Source organism: Lactuca saligna, chromosome 8, assembly GCF_052625555.1.
Source record: "Lactuca saligna cultivar CGN05327 chromosome 8, ASM5262555v1, whole genome shotgun sequence".
NCBI classification, from domain to species: domain Eukaryota; kingdom Viridiplantae; phylum Streptophyta; class Magnoliopsida; order Asterales; family Asteraceae; genus Lactuca; species Lactuca saligna.
The window spans coordinates 120,384,313-120,396,918 of record NC_136424.1 but is presented as its reverse complement, the minus strand read 5'-3'; the positions used below and the strand labels follow the sequence as shown (position 1 = coordinate 120,396,918).

The 12,606-nt window shown below is 40.0% G+C and overlaps 1 pseudogene; it reads left to right on the top strand.

The window, feature by feature from the left end:
- The window catches only part of LOC145010054 (uncharacterized), a 29,658-nt pseudogene extending 17,052 nt beyond the window's left edge, over nucleotides 1–12,606 (top strand).

Below are 12,606 nucleotides of genomic sequence, written 5' to 3'. Positions count from 1 at the left end.
CGCTGGCTGATCGTACACACTGCGTCTTTCTTGTTTACCACTTTACCATTTATAAAAGTTTATGTATTTATTATTATTTTTTTTTTAAAAGATTTTTCCTCAAATCCTCGGTTTGAGTTCAGTTACACCCGAAGGTACACCCGAATCCCTCAAACCAAGGCTCTGATACCAATTGTAACAACGCAAATTTTCAAATAAATTTTTCATTTAAAATAAAGTAGTTTCATTCAACCAATAATATTATTTCATGTCTCATATCAAATACATATATAAAATCCCCAAGATCTCAAATGGCAGCAGTGTGTATGCATCATACCGGCGCCTTCCCACGGTCCTCGCTAGTACCTGAAACACATACATAACAACTTGTAAGCATAAATGCTTAGTGAGTTCCCCAGTATACACTTACACATATACGCCTTTCCAGGCCCTGACCTTCCGGTCCAAAGTACAACGCCTTCCGGCCCATGAGATAATTGCCTTCCGGCCCATAATATTTTGCCTTCCGGCCCATAACATATTACCTTCCGGCCCGTAACATATTACCTTCCGGCCCGTAACATATTGCCTTCCGGCCCGTAACATATTGCCTTCCGGCCCATAACAGATTGCCTTCCGGCCCATAAACATATGCAACACATAGTACAATTACTTTAACACATATAGCACATATATCATATATCATACCTGACCTTTCTGTCACATAATACTTTGCCTTCCGGCCCATAGAACATATATAGCATGCATAGCAACTACCTTTCCAATTATAGCATATGTATAACACATAACATATCCGACCTTCCGGTCACACATAGATACCCTTCTGGGTACAGTATAGTGAGAAGACTCACCTCGTGGTAATGTAAGCTATCAACTCTTGAAACTACTCGCACTCGATCCGCCGATCTGCAGACTCCCTATAATACCATATACCCTTATTAATACTCTTATCATTCAAGACAACTGACCCTAAGAATTTACATGCAGGTCAACTCTGGTCAACGGTCAACTTGACCGGACTCGTCGAGTGCAAAGGCGACTCGGCGAGTCTAGACGTCCTCCCCAATTTTCCCTGTTGTTCTCCTTTCTACTCGTCGAGTATCCCTCTTGACTCGACGAGGTCCTCGTGGAAGAATCGCGGGGCCACCCCGACTCCACTCACCGAGTCTGAAGAACAACTCGGTGAGTCCCAGTGAATCTTCAAGCTACTCGCCGAGTTTGCTCATCCGACTCGGCGAGTCCATGCCATGCAGTCGATCAACTGCTTCCTGAAACACGTATGATCCCGAAATACACACTCATGGGACTATCTGGACCTCTAAACATCCTATTACTGGGGTATAAACACTTGGGTAACAACATAATATTCCATCTAATCACCAAATGGGTTCTATAAACCCTAACTTCATATACACATCAATCACAGAAGAACAAAATCCGAGATATTACCTGATTGATGCACTTTCTGTGTCCCCAAATCCTTAGAACGTGATTCTCTTGCTGTTCCTTTAGCTAAACCTTCCTCTTCCTTGCACCCAACTCTTCCAAACCCAACAATGGTCTTCAATCCTTGCTCCAGATGCACACAATCGTTCTAGGGTTCTTCTCAGTAAGCAAAAATTAACAATGACGGCCTAAGAGGCGTTATATACGATCCAAAACCAAACGGCTAGGGTTTCTGCTGAACAGCGTCGACTCGCCGAGTCCCTAATGGACTCGACGAGTCCAGTCGCGAATCCGCGACCAAGTCTGTGGTCCTACTCGGCGAGTCAGGCACTAACTCGCCGAGTCCCCTCCTAAAATGCCCCAAAAATAGTTTAAATCAATACCTGAAATTCTGGGCTGTTACACTATTACATATTCGCTTACTAGTTAGTTAAAGCTAGCAGGAACCCCTATAAGCAAAAAACAAGCAACATTCGTGCATTGAGTAACCAGTACCAAGCATAAACTAATAAGGCTACCATACCGCTGACTAACTAGCGCTAGCATATAGCTCAATAAACTCATACAACAAGCAAATAAGGCATTCTTCCTAGATCCTTAGCCCCAATCTAGCATGCATTTCTTATAATCATATAACAAGCATACAAGGCATCCTCCCTAGATCCTTAGCCATAGTCTAGCATGCATCTCTCATAATCATATCATATAACATAACATATCATGTATGGGTATCTTGGGGAAAACTTACTTGAGCTCGGCCGGTCGTACGCGTCACACACCTTGTTTTTTCTCAAAACTCCTTATTTTTAAATTTTAGAAAACCATTTTTCTTGTAAAAATCCTTCAAGCCCTCGATTTGAGTCCATACACCCCCGAAGGTGTGCCCGAATCCCTCAAACCAAGGCTCTGATACCAACTTGTAACATCCCAAAAATCGAGATCAAAAATTTTTGTTTTTAATTATATCACTTGTAAAATTGTTTGAGGAAAACATTAATGATATCACATCAATCAACAAAGCCATAGTTACATTTCTAAAAACTATAATGTCAAATAGTATAATGTTAGAGTACAATCCCAGGGTTCTCAAATGCGGAATCATGTGTGTGTGATGCGTTGCTACCCAGCCGACTCCTTCCCTATTAGATGAAGAGGACCTGAAACCAAAACTGAAAACCGTAAGCACAAAGCCTAATGAGTTCCCCCCATCATACCACATACCATACGATCATACATACTGTCAGGAAATTCTGGGTTGCCCGACCTACCCATGTCAAGCCATTCTGGGGTGCTGACCTACCCGTGTTAAGCCATTCTAGAGTGCTGACCTACCCGTGTCAGACCTTTCTGGGGTGCCTGCTTACCCTCCGGTCTATCTCACCCAATCATGGGCACTATTTCACCCCTACCACTAACACATAATAACATATCATGCCGCCAGACATATCTGGGGTGTTTGACCTACCCTTCAGTCATAACGACCGAATTGTAGGACTATTACCCTCCTACTACCACTATCACATAAAGCATATCATATTGGCACGTAGAACACATCGAGTAGTAGCAAACCAGACAATTATCACAAAGACAATCATCTCAACTATAATCAACCACCAGTGAGTCGGCCTTGGTTCCTTAGACCCATTTCTACTGGAAGGTAACTCACCTCAATGTCGTGTAGTGTCTGCACTATCTTTGGTAGGAAAATCAACTCTTCTCGACTCCTCGATCCCTACACGACACCCCTTCAAAATTATCATTTCATACTCATAACCCTTACAAGGTTCAACTCAAGTCCAAAACCTTGATCAAAGTCAACTCTGGTCAAAGTCAACATCTGGTTGACTAGACTGCCAAGTTGGTTCACTAACTCGTCGAGTCCCCTCGTGCACAAAAAGCTACAACTTCTTCCCTACTCGTCGAGTCTAGTAAGAGCTCAACGATTTCGCCTTTAACAACACATCAAACCTTCTTTAACCGACTCCCGAGTTCATCACTGAACTCGTCGAGTTCATCTTCATCCATATGAAGGTATTTAGTCTATGACTTGTCGAGTTCTCCCAGAACTCGGGAGTCCGTCTTCATGTGGTTGGGATATTGCCATGAACTCACCGATTTAGCGCATACACTAGCCGAGTTCTATGATTTTCGGGTCCCTAATGATCTGAGACTACTGAATGATCTTCAATCTTATCATCAACTCCTTTAACAGAAAGGGTTTGATGGAGAATATATCCCGAATCGGCGATTCCCATGAACGACTCATCGAGTTCCTCTTTGTCCCAAACTATACAGTCGATTTTAATCGATCTTAACGCATCCAAAAAATAGATCTAACCTCCTAGGTTCCATATTACACGTAAAGTTACAAACTTTACGTTCATACATGGGCCATTTAGCTCAAAAGGCCCTAAAATGGAGTCTTTAAGATGCTTGGGGCTCTCATGGCAGTAAAGTTGGCACCTTTATGCCCTGAGAACCCTCCTAGGTTCGAAATCTGAAGTTACTTCTCTACATAATGACCTAAACCCTAAGGTAACTTAGAAATGCACCAAAAATGACAAGATTTAAACCCTAAAGAGGATCTAACAAATGGAAAGTCAAGGTTGAAGATTTTTACCTCAAATGAGTTGGAAATAAAACACAACCTCTGGATCTACTAGCTTCAACCTGAACTCCCAAGCTCCTTCTTCCTTCTCAAGCTTCACAACGACCAAAAATGCACAAAAATGGCTCAAGAATCACTCCAACAAGGTTAGGGTTTTGATTTAGGGTTTCTCTGAGTTGGGAGGGATGATAGGGGCTGTTTTGAGGCATAATAAGTCGTTTAAATAGGGTGCAAACCCTATATATTATGGTTTCCTCCAGAAAACTTCTACTCGTCGAGTCAGTCTCCTGACTCGTTGAGTAGATCACTAAACTTCCTGGTCAAAATCGAGTCTACTTGACAAGTTGGGCCTCCAACTCGCCGAGTCCCAGAGCAAAACATGAACTTACTTGAATTTAAATACGTACCAGGAACTAGGTGTTACAGACATCCCAAAATTTTAAAATGAATAAAATACATTTCTTCAACAATGTTTTGATAACGTATTTATCATGTTTTTATGGGAACGAATTCTACAACACTTTTCTTTAAAATGTACTTTGATTTTCAAACAAAGCATAAACAAAATCGGTCTTTTCTGGCCGTGAAAATGGGGATTTCACAATCGTCAACATATGTGAAATCCCTTCTTCATCATAAAAACGGTTCAGCCCAGTCGATGTGAATTCTCCACCTCTATCCGTATGGAAAGTCTTGATCTCTTTACCGATTTGTTTTTCAATTGATATCTTGAATCTTTTAATAATTCTGGATGCATCGCTTTTGTTCTTTAAAAGAAAAGACCACATATATCTAGAATAATCATCAATAAGAACTAGAATATAAATATTACCCGCTTGGGTGGGGGGATCAACCGGTCCACAAATATCTCCATGCACCATTTCGAGAATATTTGTAGCTCTATAATTTGCTTTCTTTGCAAATGACTGCTTTGTTTGTTTTCCAACCATGCAAGATTCACAAAGTTGGTCTTGATGTTGGATTGTCGTCACCCCTTTAGCTAGCTTGTTCATCAAGTTTAGCGCACCAAAATTAATGTGGCCAAGTCGTGCGTGCCATAACCAAGCTTCCTCATTAAACTTGGCTTGTAAGCAATGTGGTTTTCCAACTTTCAACTTTATTTTGTAAAGTCGATTTTCACTTCTCGGGACCTTCATAATTAATCTTCCATCTCTATCTCGCATGGTTAGAAAATCACCTCGCATTCGGATATCACAACCGGCTATTGTAGATTTCACGAGGCTAATAACATTGATACGAAGTGATGGGATGTAACAAATATCCTTCATTAATTTTTACTCACCGCTTTTCCCTTCGAACAAAATTGACCCTTTTCCTTTAATGCTAACACACGATCCATCTCCAAGTCTCACTCTACCAGTTATATTTTTATTTAATTCAGAATGATAAGAGTAGTTGTCGGTCATGTGACCATTGTCTAAGTACCAAATCCCATCTTCGTCAGCATTTGCTTCAACTTTCGAAGGGATATATTTATCTTCGTTCAAGAACACCATTTTTTGAATTGTATTCATCATAAAGAACGTCCATTTTTCATGATTTATGTCTCCTTCGTGTGTCTGATTAAGGTTAGCCTCATGATTTTTTATTCAGTTCGGGCATCTTGAAGCAAAGTGTCCATATTTATCACACCGGTAACATTGGATGTATGCGAGATCTCTTTGCTCACGTTGTTTTCCTTTTTTTTCTTTAGATCTTCATGATTTTTAGGGGATTCTGAGTGATCGTGATTTTATGTAACATCCCAAGCCTAGGTATACCTTGTAAACCTTGACCATATGAGCATTTGTCCATTTTGGCCTTATTAGAGAAAAGGTGGTAAATGAGTACGCGAGGCGTACTAAAGTGTACGCTCAGCGTACTCATATGCATGCATATGACGCGGAGGCCACCTAGTATGTTGGGCGTACTAGGTCCAGATCGTTAACCCTAATTGTTGGTGAGTCCCCTATATAAAGGATATGATGGCCTCATTCCTGGCCACCATTCCCAAACACCAAACCCTCCTAACCCTAATTCTTTGTTCTTATAGCTTGTGAGTGCATTTGAGAGCTTGTGAGTGTATTCTTGTGTTCTTGAAGTTGAGAAGGAGTCTTGAAGAAGAAGGAGTGGGATTCTAGGCTTTGGATCTGAGCTTATCTGAGTGTGGAGCTTCATTTTAAGGTATAAAGCTTAAAGCTTTCTCACTTTTTGATTTGTGCATCTACATAGTGTATTTTAGGGTTGTCCCAAAAGATGGAGACTTTATGATATAATGAGCTCCAAAGACCATGATCAACCCTTTTTAGTGTATTTTGTGGAGTACTATCATAAAAATCCAATCTTGGACGTTAGAATCAAGCCATGCATGAGATATGAGCTTTATTACAAAAAAGGATGAGTGTTTTGGGTGTTTGTGACCAAATCAGCCATGCAAATGCTTAAAGTCACTCACTTTATGGATTAAAAGATATTAGGGAGTCCAGATATGCGATATGAGCCAAGGTCTTAACTAATTAAGACCAAATATGCGAGGAGGGTGAAACTAGGACTTACACTGGGTGTAATCCCAGTACGCGCGGCGTAGAGGTCGAGCATCCCCGATGCCTGCATGGCAATTGAGTACGCCCAGTGTAGAGAGTTGGTACCTTCAGCGTACTCCCCACCGTTAACTTTCAATTGACTTTTAAGGTTTGGTTAATGTGTGGATTATTAAGCCCAAGGAGGGGTAAATTGGTCTTTTACCCTTATGTGAGTGTATGGAAGGATTTGTCTAGCTTCATGAGAATCGTTATTAATTAGGGATAATTATTGTGTGTATTAGGCGGAGGCTAGTTCGAGATTTTCGAGCACAAGACTTTTACTTACTAGCTTACGAGGTGAGTCTTCTCACTATACTTACCAAGAGTTGTATTTTGGTGTGATTGAGATGTCTTATGTGCTTATTTGTGTATTGTGCTACTTTGCATTTTGTCCTTGTGGTTTATGCTTATTGTTATGAACTTATTGAGTGAGGGCCAGAGGGTCCTACCGAGTGTGGGATCGGAGGGTCTCCACTGGAACACATTGGCCAGAGGGTCGTATTGAGCTAGCCTCGAGTGGATAGTGTGATATGTGTGGTATTTTGGGAAACTCACTAAGATTTGTGCTTACCATGTTATGTGTTATGTGTTTCAAGTACTTCTTTAAATCACGGGAAGGCGTCCGCCTGATTGTACACACGTCAACGATTGAGTTATGATTTAGAGGATCATAGAGTTTTAAAATATGAACAATTTTAGATATGAGATTTGATTTGACATTTGATATTTTGTGTTTATTAATTGAGAAAAATGTGTTTTTAATTTTAAAATTTTGGTTGAAATTTCACGTCATTACATTTTGGGTGTTACCCCGACCACGTCCACCGCCACGTCCTCTTCCTCGATTATTTGAACCCCGACCTCTACCTCTTGATGAATCGGTGTTTCTTTTGGACGATTCAGTTCAAGAATAAAATAATTTATTTTGATTCTCAATTACTTTGTCTTCACCTTTGATTCTTTCTACATAAGCCTTTAAACGACCAACCATGTCTTCAAAGCCAATCGTTTTAAGATCCAAAACTTGTTCAAGGGCTGCAACAATGTGGAAAATTTTCCTAGGGAGAGTCGTAAGAAACTTCTTCGCAAGCTTCTGTTAAGTCATAACTTCTCCTAGTGAGGCGGATTTCGAAGCAATTATGGATAATTTTGCAGCGAACTCATCTATTGTATCACTCATCTTTAGATTTTCAAATTCTGTGATTAGAGTTTGGAATCAGGCTTCCTTCACACGATCAGCTCCTAAGTTACAAGTTTTAATCACTTCCCACATCTCTCTTTCGGTTTTCAAATTACCGATTTGAAGGATTAAATCCTTCGGAATCGATTGAAACAACAATCCTTTCACGATGTTGTTTTTCTTCATGGCATCTAGTCTAGGATCAATCACATCCCAAATGCCATGAATCCCGAGTAGCACCTCCATGCACATCCTCCAAATGATGTAGTTCGTCGATGTCAAAGTCGGACATTAGAACGTGAACGACATGTGTTCCTTAGCCGGTGGTTGGGATGATTCTCCTCCCGACACCGTGATTCGATTTTTGATTCCTCCTTAGGTGTCGATTTATAAAAAATATCGTAACCCTCCACACAAATCAGAAAACTGATTTAATATATATATATATATATATATATATATATATATATATATATATATATATATATATATATCAAACAATTCATAGATCAATAAAACATGTTTTTTTATGCACACAAATTAAAAAACTAATTTAGTGAGATTTGGGCCCATTAGTGAATAAAGGGTTTGTGATTTGAACAAGGGCCCAAAAAGAAGAAAAACATGGTTTTTTTCTTTAGGGCAAAACAGGATCTCTTCCTCGCAGCAGGTTCACTTCGTGTGTTTGGCGATCTTCCAAATAACTTACGACCTCAAGATTATTCACGAGCCAAGTTTAAACTATCGATGATTCTGAATAGGAGAGTTTTAATCGTCGATTTCTCTTGGTGCTATCACGATCTCAGCTTAGGTAACGATCTTCTAAAAGATTTGCAGTCACTAAGTTCTATTCCTGCATAGATTCTCCTCATGAGAATTACTAAGTAGTTTTACTTCTTGATTTCTCCAAACAGATTCTAAAATAGGAATCGATTTCAGGAACTTATTTTTCTGTTTACACGAACTTGCCTTCTTCCCGTCTTTGCTTTCTTCTTTGCTTTGATACCAATTCAAGGTAAACAGGAAACTAGAAAACAAAATGTTTTTATTGAAGAAATATAGCTCTAAAACTTCAATCGATGATAAATTGAATACAAGATCCTATCTCATTAAATACTATACAAAACACAATAGAATATAACTAGGATTCTGGTATCTACACTTTCCTAATATTGCTCAAGGAAGTAAGGAGTCCTTAGACAACACTCCAAGACTTGTGATCTGGACCAAACACACATAACTTGCCACATTGGACTCAAATATTCACCAACATACATTTGATTATCTAGCTATTCTGGACTTATTTTATCGAATGACATATGGAAAATTGAATTATAGTTAAGTTGATTAACTGACAATGGCTTCAAACTTCAAAGACAATATAAGAGGTTCAGTTTAAGAATCACTTTATATATGTTTTACATCTTTCTTCTTACATGACTAATATCATTTAGATTGCACAATCTTGTTCTAGTATAATACAATTTATGTATATACTTAGCTACAAGGTTTTCATAAAATAACAGCCTACTTTATATATGTTAAAATAAGATGTAATGTCAACTTATTATATGTTTTTTTTTCTTTTTTACAGTTTACTAACTTTTTATGGTGTTACCGAAACATATGTATATTTTTTTCATTTTTGGACAAATTTTGCTAATGACATGTTAAAAATGCCATTTATTGGTTTCTTCACGCCCCTATTACCCCTGCTGACGTGGCTTGGAGACTGGGCATTTCTAAGTGTGACACTTCTTGAAGTACAAAAAAAGAACAGGAGACAAATAAAATAAGTATATTGTTATTTTATAACCTTATCTTATTTTCTTTAAATAGACTACCCAACTTTGATTTCTACCATTTTTTTTTTTGCAGCAAACGGACTAATCAAGCTAAAAATATTGAAGGGTTATTCATAAATAATCGGAAATGAATTTAATTCTAAAGCTTAATATAACGATCCAATTTTCACGACCAAAAATTTCATTTTTAATTAAGTGATTTGCACAACATTTGTATCAAAATATCAACCGATCACATCATTTAATAAAAGCATATTTCGTATCTGAAAACCGAATCGCAAAAACATGATAATGTCAGAGTACAAATCCCAGAATAACTCATAATGCGGAAAACAAGAGTGTGTGTACAATGTGTCGCTACCGCGCCAGCTCCTTCCCCTTCGCTGAAGAGGTACCTGAAACCAAAACTGTAAATTGTAAGCATGAAGCTTAGTGAGTTCCCCTATCGTACCACATAACATGTAATCACATTGCATACATACTGCCAGGCAATTCTAGGGTGCCCGACCTACCCGGTACGACCATTCGGGGGTGCTGACCTACCCATTCGGCCATTCTGGGGTGTCGTCCTACCCATGTCAAGCCATTATGGGGTGCTGACCTACCCGTCGGTCCTAACAACCGACCCACCCCTTACTGCTACTATCACATATATCATAACATAAACATTCTACCTAACATATCTGGGGTGTCCGAACTACCCTACAGTCCTAACAACCGAACTTGGGGACTATTCCCCTCCTACTACCGCTATCACATATAACATATCATATTATCATGCCAGCATATAAACATATCAGCACATATTATCAGACATATATGGGGTGTCTGACCTACCCATCGTTCCTAACAACCGAACTCTACTACTATCACATATAACATATCATGCCAGCATATAACATATCAGGTAGTAGCAAACCTAGATGATATCACAAAGACAATCATCTAATCATACAACCCCTATTGGTAGGTCGATATTGTGGCTGTAGACCCACCGCTACTGGAAGGTAACTCACCTTGTAGTGGCTGCTAATCTGTGCGGGAATCCTCTGACTGTTGTCGCTGTTGCTCCGGATATCCTCCGGCTATAATCCCCACAAAAACACTTAGTCAAACACTGCTAACTGTTCTTAGGGTAAAATGACCATTTTACCCCTGACCAAGTCAAAGTCAAAGTCAAAGTCAACTTCTAGTTGACCTGACTTGCCGAGTTGGTTCGCTAACTCGCCGAGTCCCTATCCTTCCATTTGACCTTATACCCATCTCTACTCGTCGAGTTAGGCGATGACTCAACGGATTTTCCTTCTAAATGAACCTCGATTGGATCCTCATCCGACTCACCGAGTTGTATGAACAACTCATCAAGTTCATCTTCAACTGATACACAGGTCTTGTCCTTGACTCGCCGAGTTATATGAACAACTCATCGATTTCATCCTCATCCTTAAGAAGATTGTCTTGGACTTGCCGAGTCCTATGAACTTTCAGAACAATGGTTTAGTCCAGAACGTTGGGTCACTCCCCGGGACTCCCTAGAACCTTTCCACACTCAACTGGGTCCTTTTGACCCTCAACTGATATGGGACAGAAACTTTGGACTCGCCGAGTCCAAGGATGGACTCGTCGAGTCGATCACATCCTCTCACTAAATCTTCGATTTCTGACGTACAACCCTTGATCAAAAGGTAGATCTATGCTTCTACAATCGATCTAGCACGTAAAGTTACAAACTTTACGTGCGTGCATGGGACTTTGAGCTCAAAAGGTCCTAATCTCTTATAATGCATGGGGCCTTCTTTGAGTGCAAAAGCCACTCCTTTCTGCCTTGTAACCCCTCTAAGGACCTAGATCTGAAACATCAACTCCTAACCATGCTTGCAATCATGGTTGGTGACCAAAATGGCTTAGAAAAGCCCTAAAACACCACAAAATGGGATCTATCAAAAGAACAAACAAGGTATAGACTTTATACCTTCTGAAGACTGCAAATGATGCTCAAAATCGGATCCTTCTAGCCTCCTCTTGATCCTTCAAGCTTTTCCTTCCTTCCTTGGGACACAAAAACAACAAAATCAGACCAAATGCCTTAGATTGCTTCAATAACGGCTAGGGTTTGCTATGGGGTCTTCTGGGAGAAAATGGGATGAAGGAGGTCGAGTTAAGGTGTTAAATAGGGTGCAAACCCTCGGGTTAGGGTTTTTATCCAAACAGCACCTAATCGCCGAGTCTGTCACTTAAGTCCTGCGTCCCATCCCGCTTCTACTCGGCGAGTTGATCCTTCAACTCGCCGAGTCCAAGGCCAAAATGCAAACTATTTAAGGAATTAATAAAAAGAATACGTACCAAGAACCAGGTGCTACACTTAAGCACCATTTACCCCATGGATTTCACACACGTGCTCCAATAATTTCCCTCAATTCCATAAACTCAACATGGTTGACCAGTATATTCAGTCAACCCGCAAAAGAAACACAACAAGAAGAAGAAGAAGAAGAAGAAGAAGAAGAAGAAATAGAAATCGACCAAAAATGTCTCCCAACTGAACACCAAAGCCCACCAACAAGCCGTGTTTGGAGACTCGTGGACGAAATGTCATCGCTCACATTACTCGAAGTGGCTGAACTCTCTTCAATTATAATGAAAAAAATAGGCATGAAAGAGCCGCCAGTGGTGGCGGTGATGAAACTGGGTGCCACCGGTTTAGCCGCTGCGGGATCTGGCGGTGGTCAGGCGGCGGCTAAGGAGGAGGTGAAGCCGGAAAAGTAGTTTTTTGCATTGAATTTGGAGTCGTTTGAGGCGGCTTCGAAGATTAAATTATTAAGGAAGTTAGGAGTTGTACTGATTTAGGGCTTAAGGAAGCGAAAGATTTGGTGGAAAGGGCACCGGTTGTGTTTAAGAAAGGGGTGAATAAAGAAGAATGTGAGCAAATAATTGAGAAAATGAAAGGTGTTGGTGCTAAAGATGTTATGGAGTAGTGAAAGAATA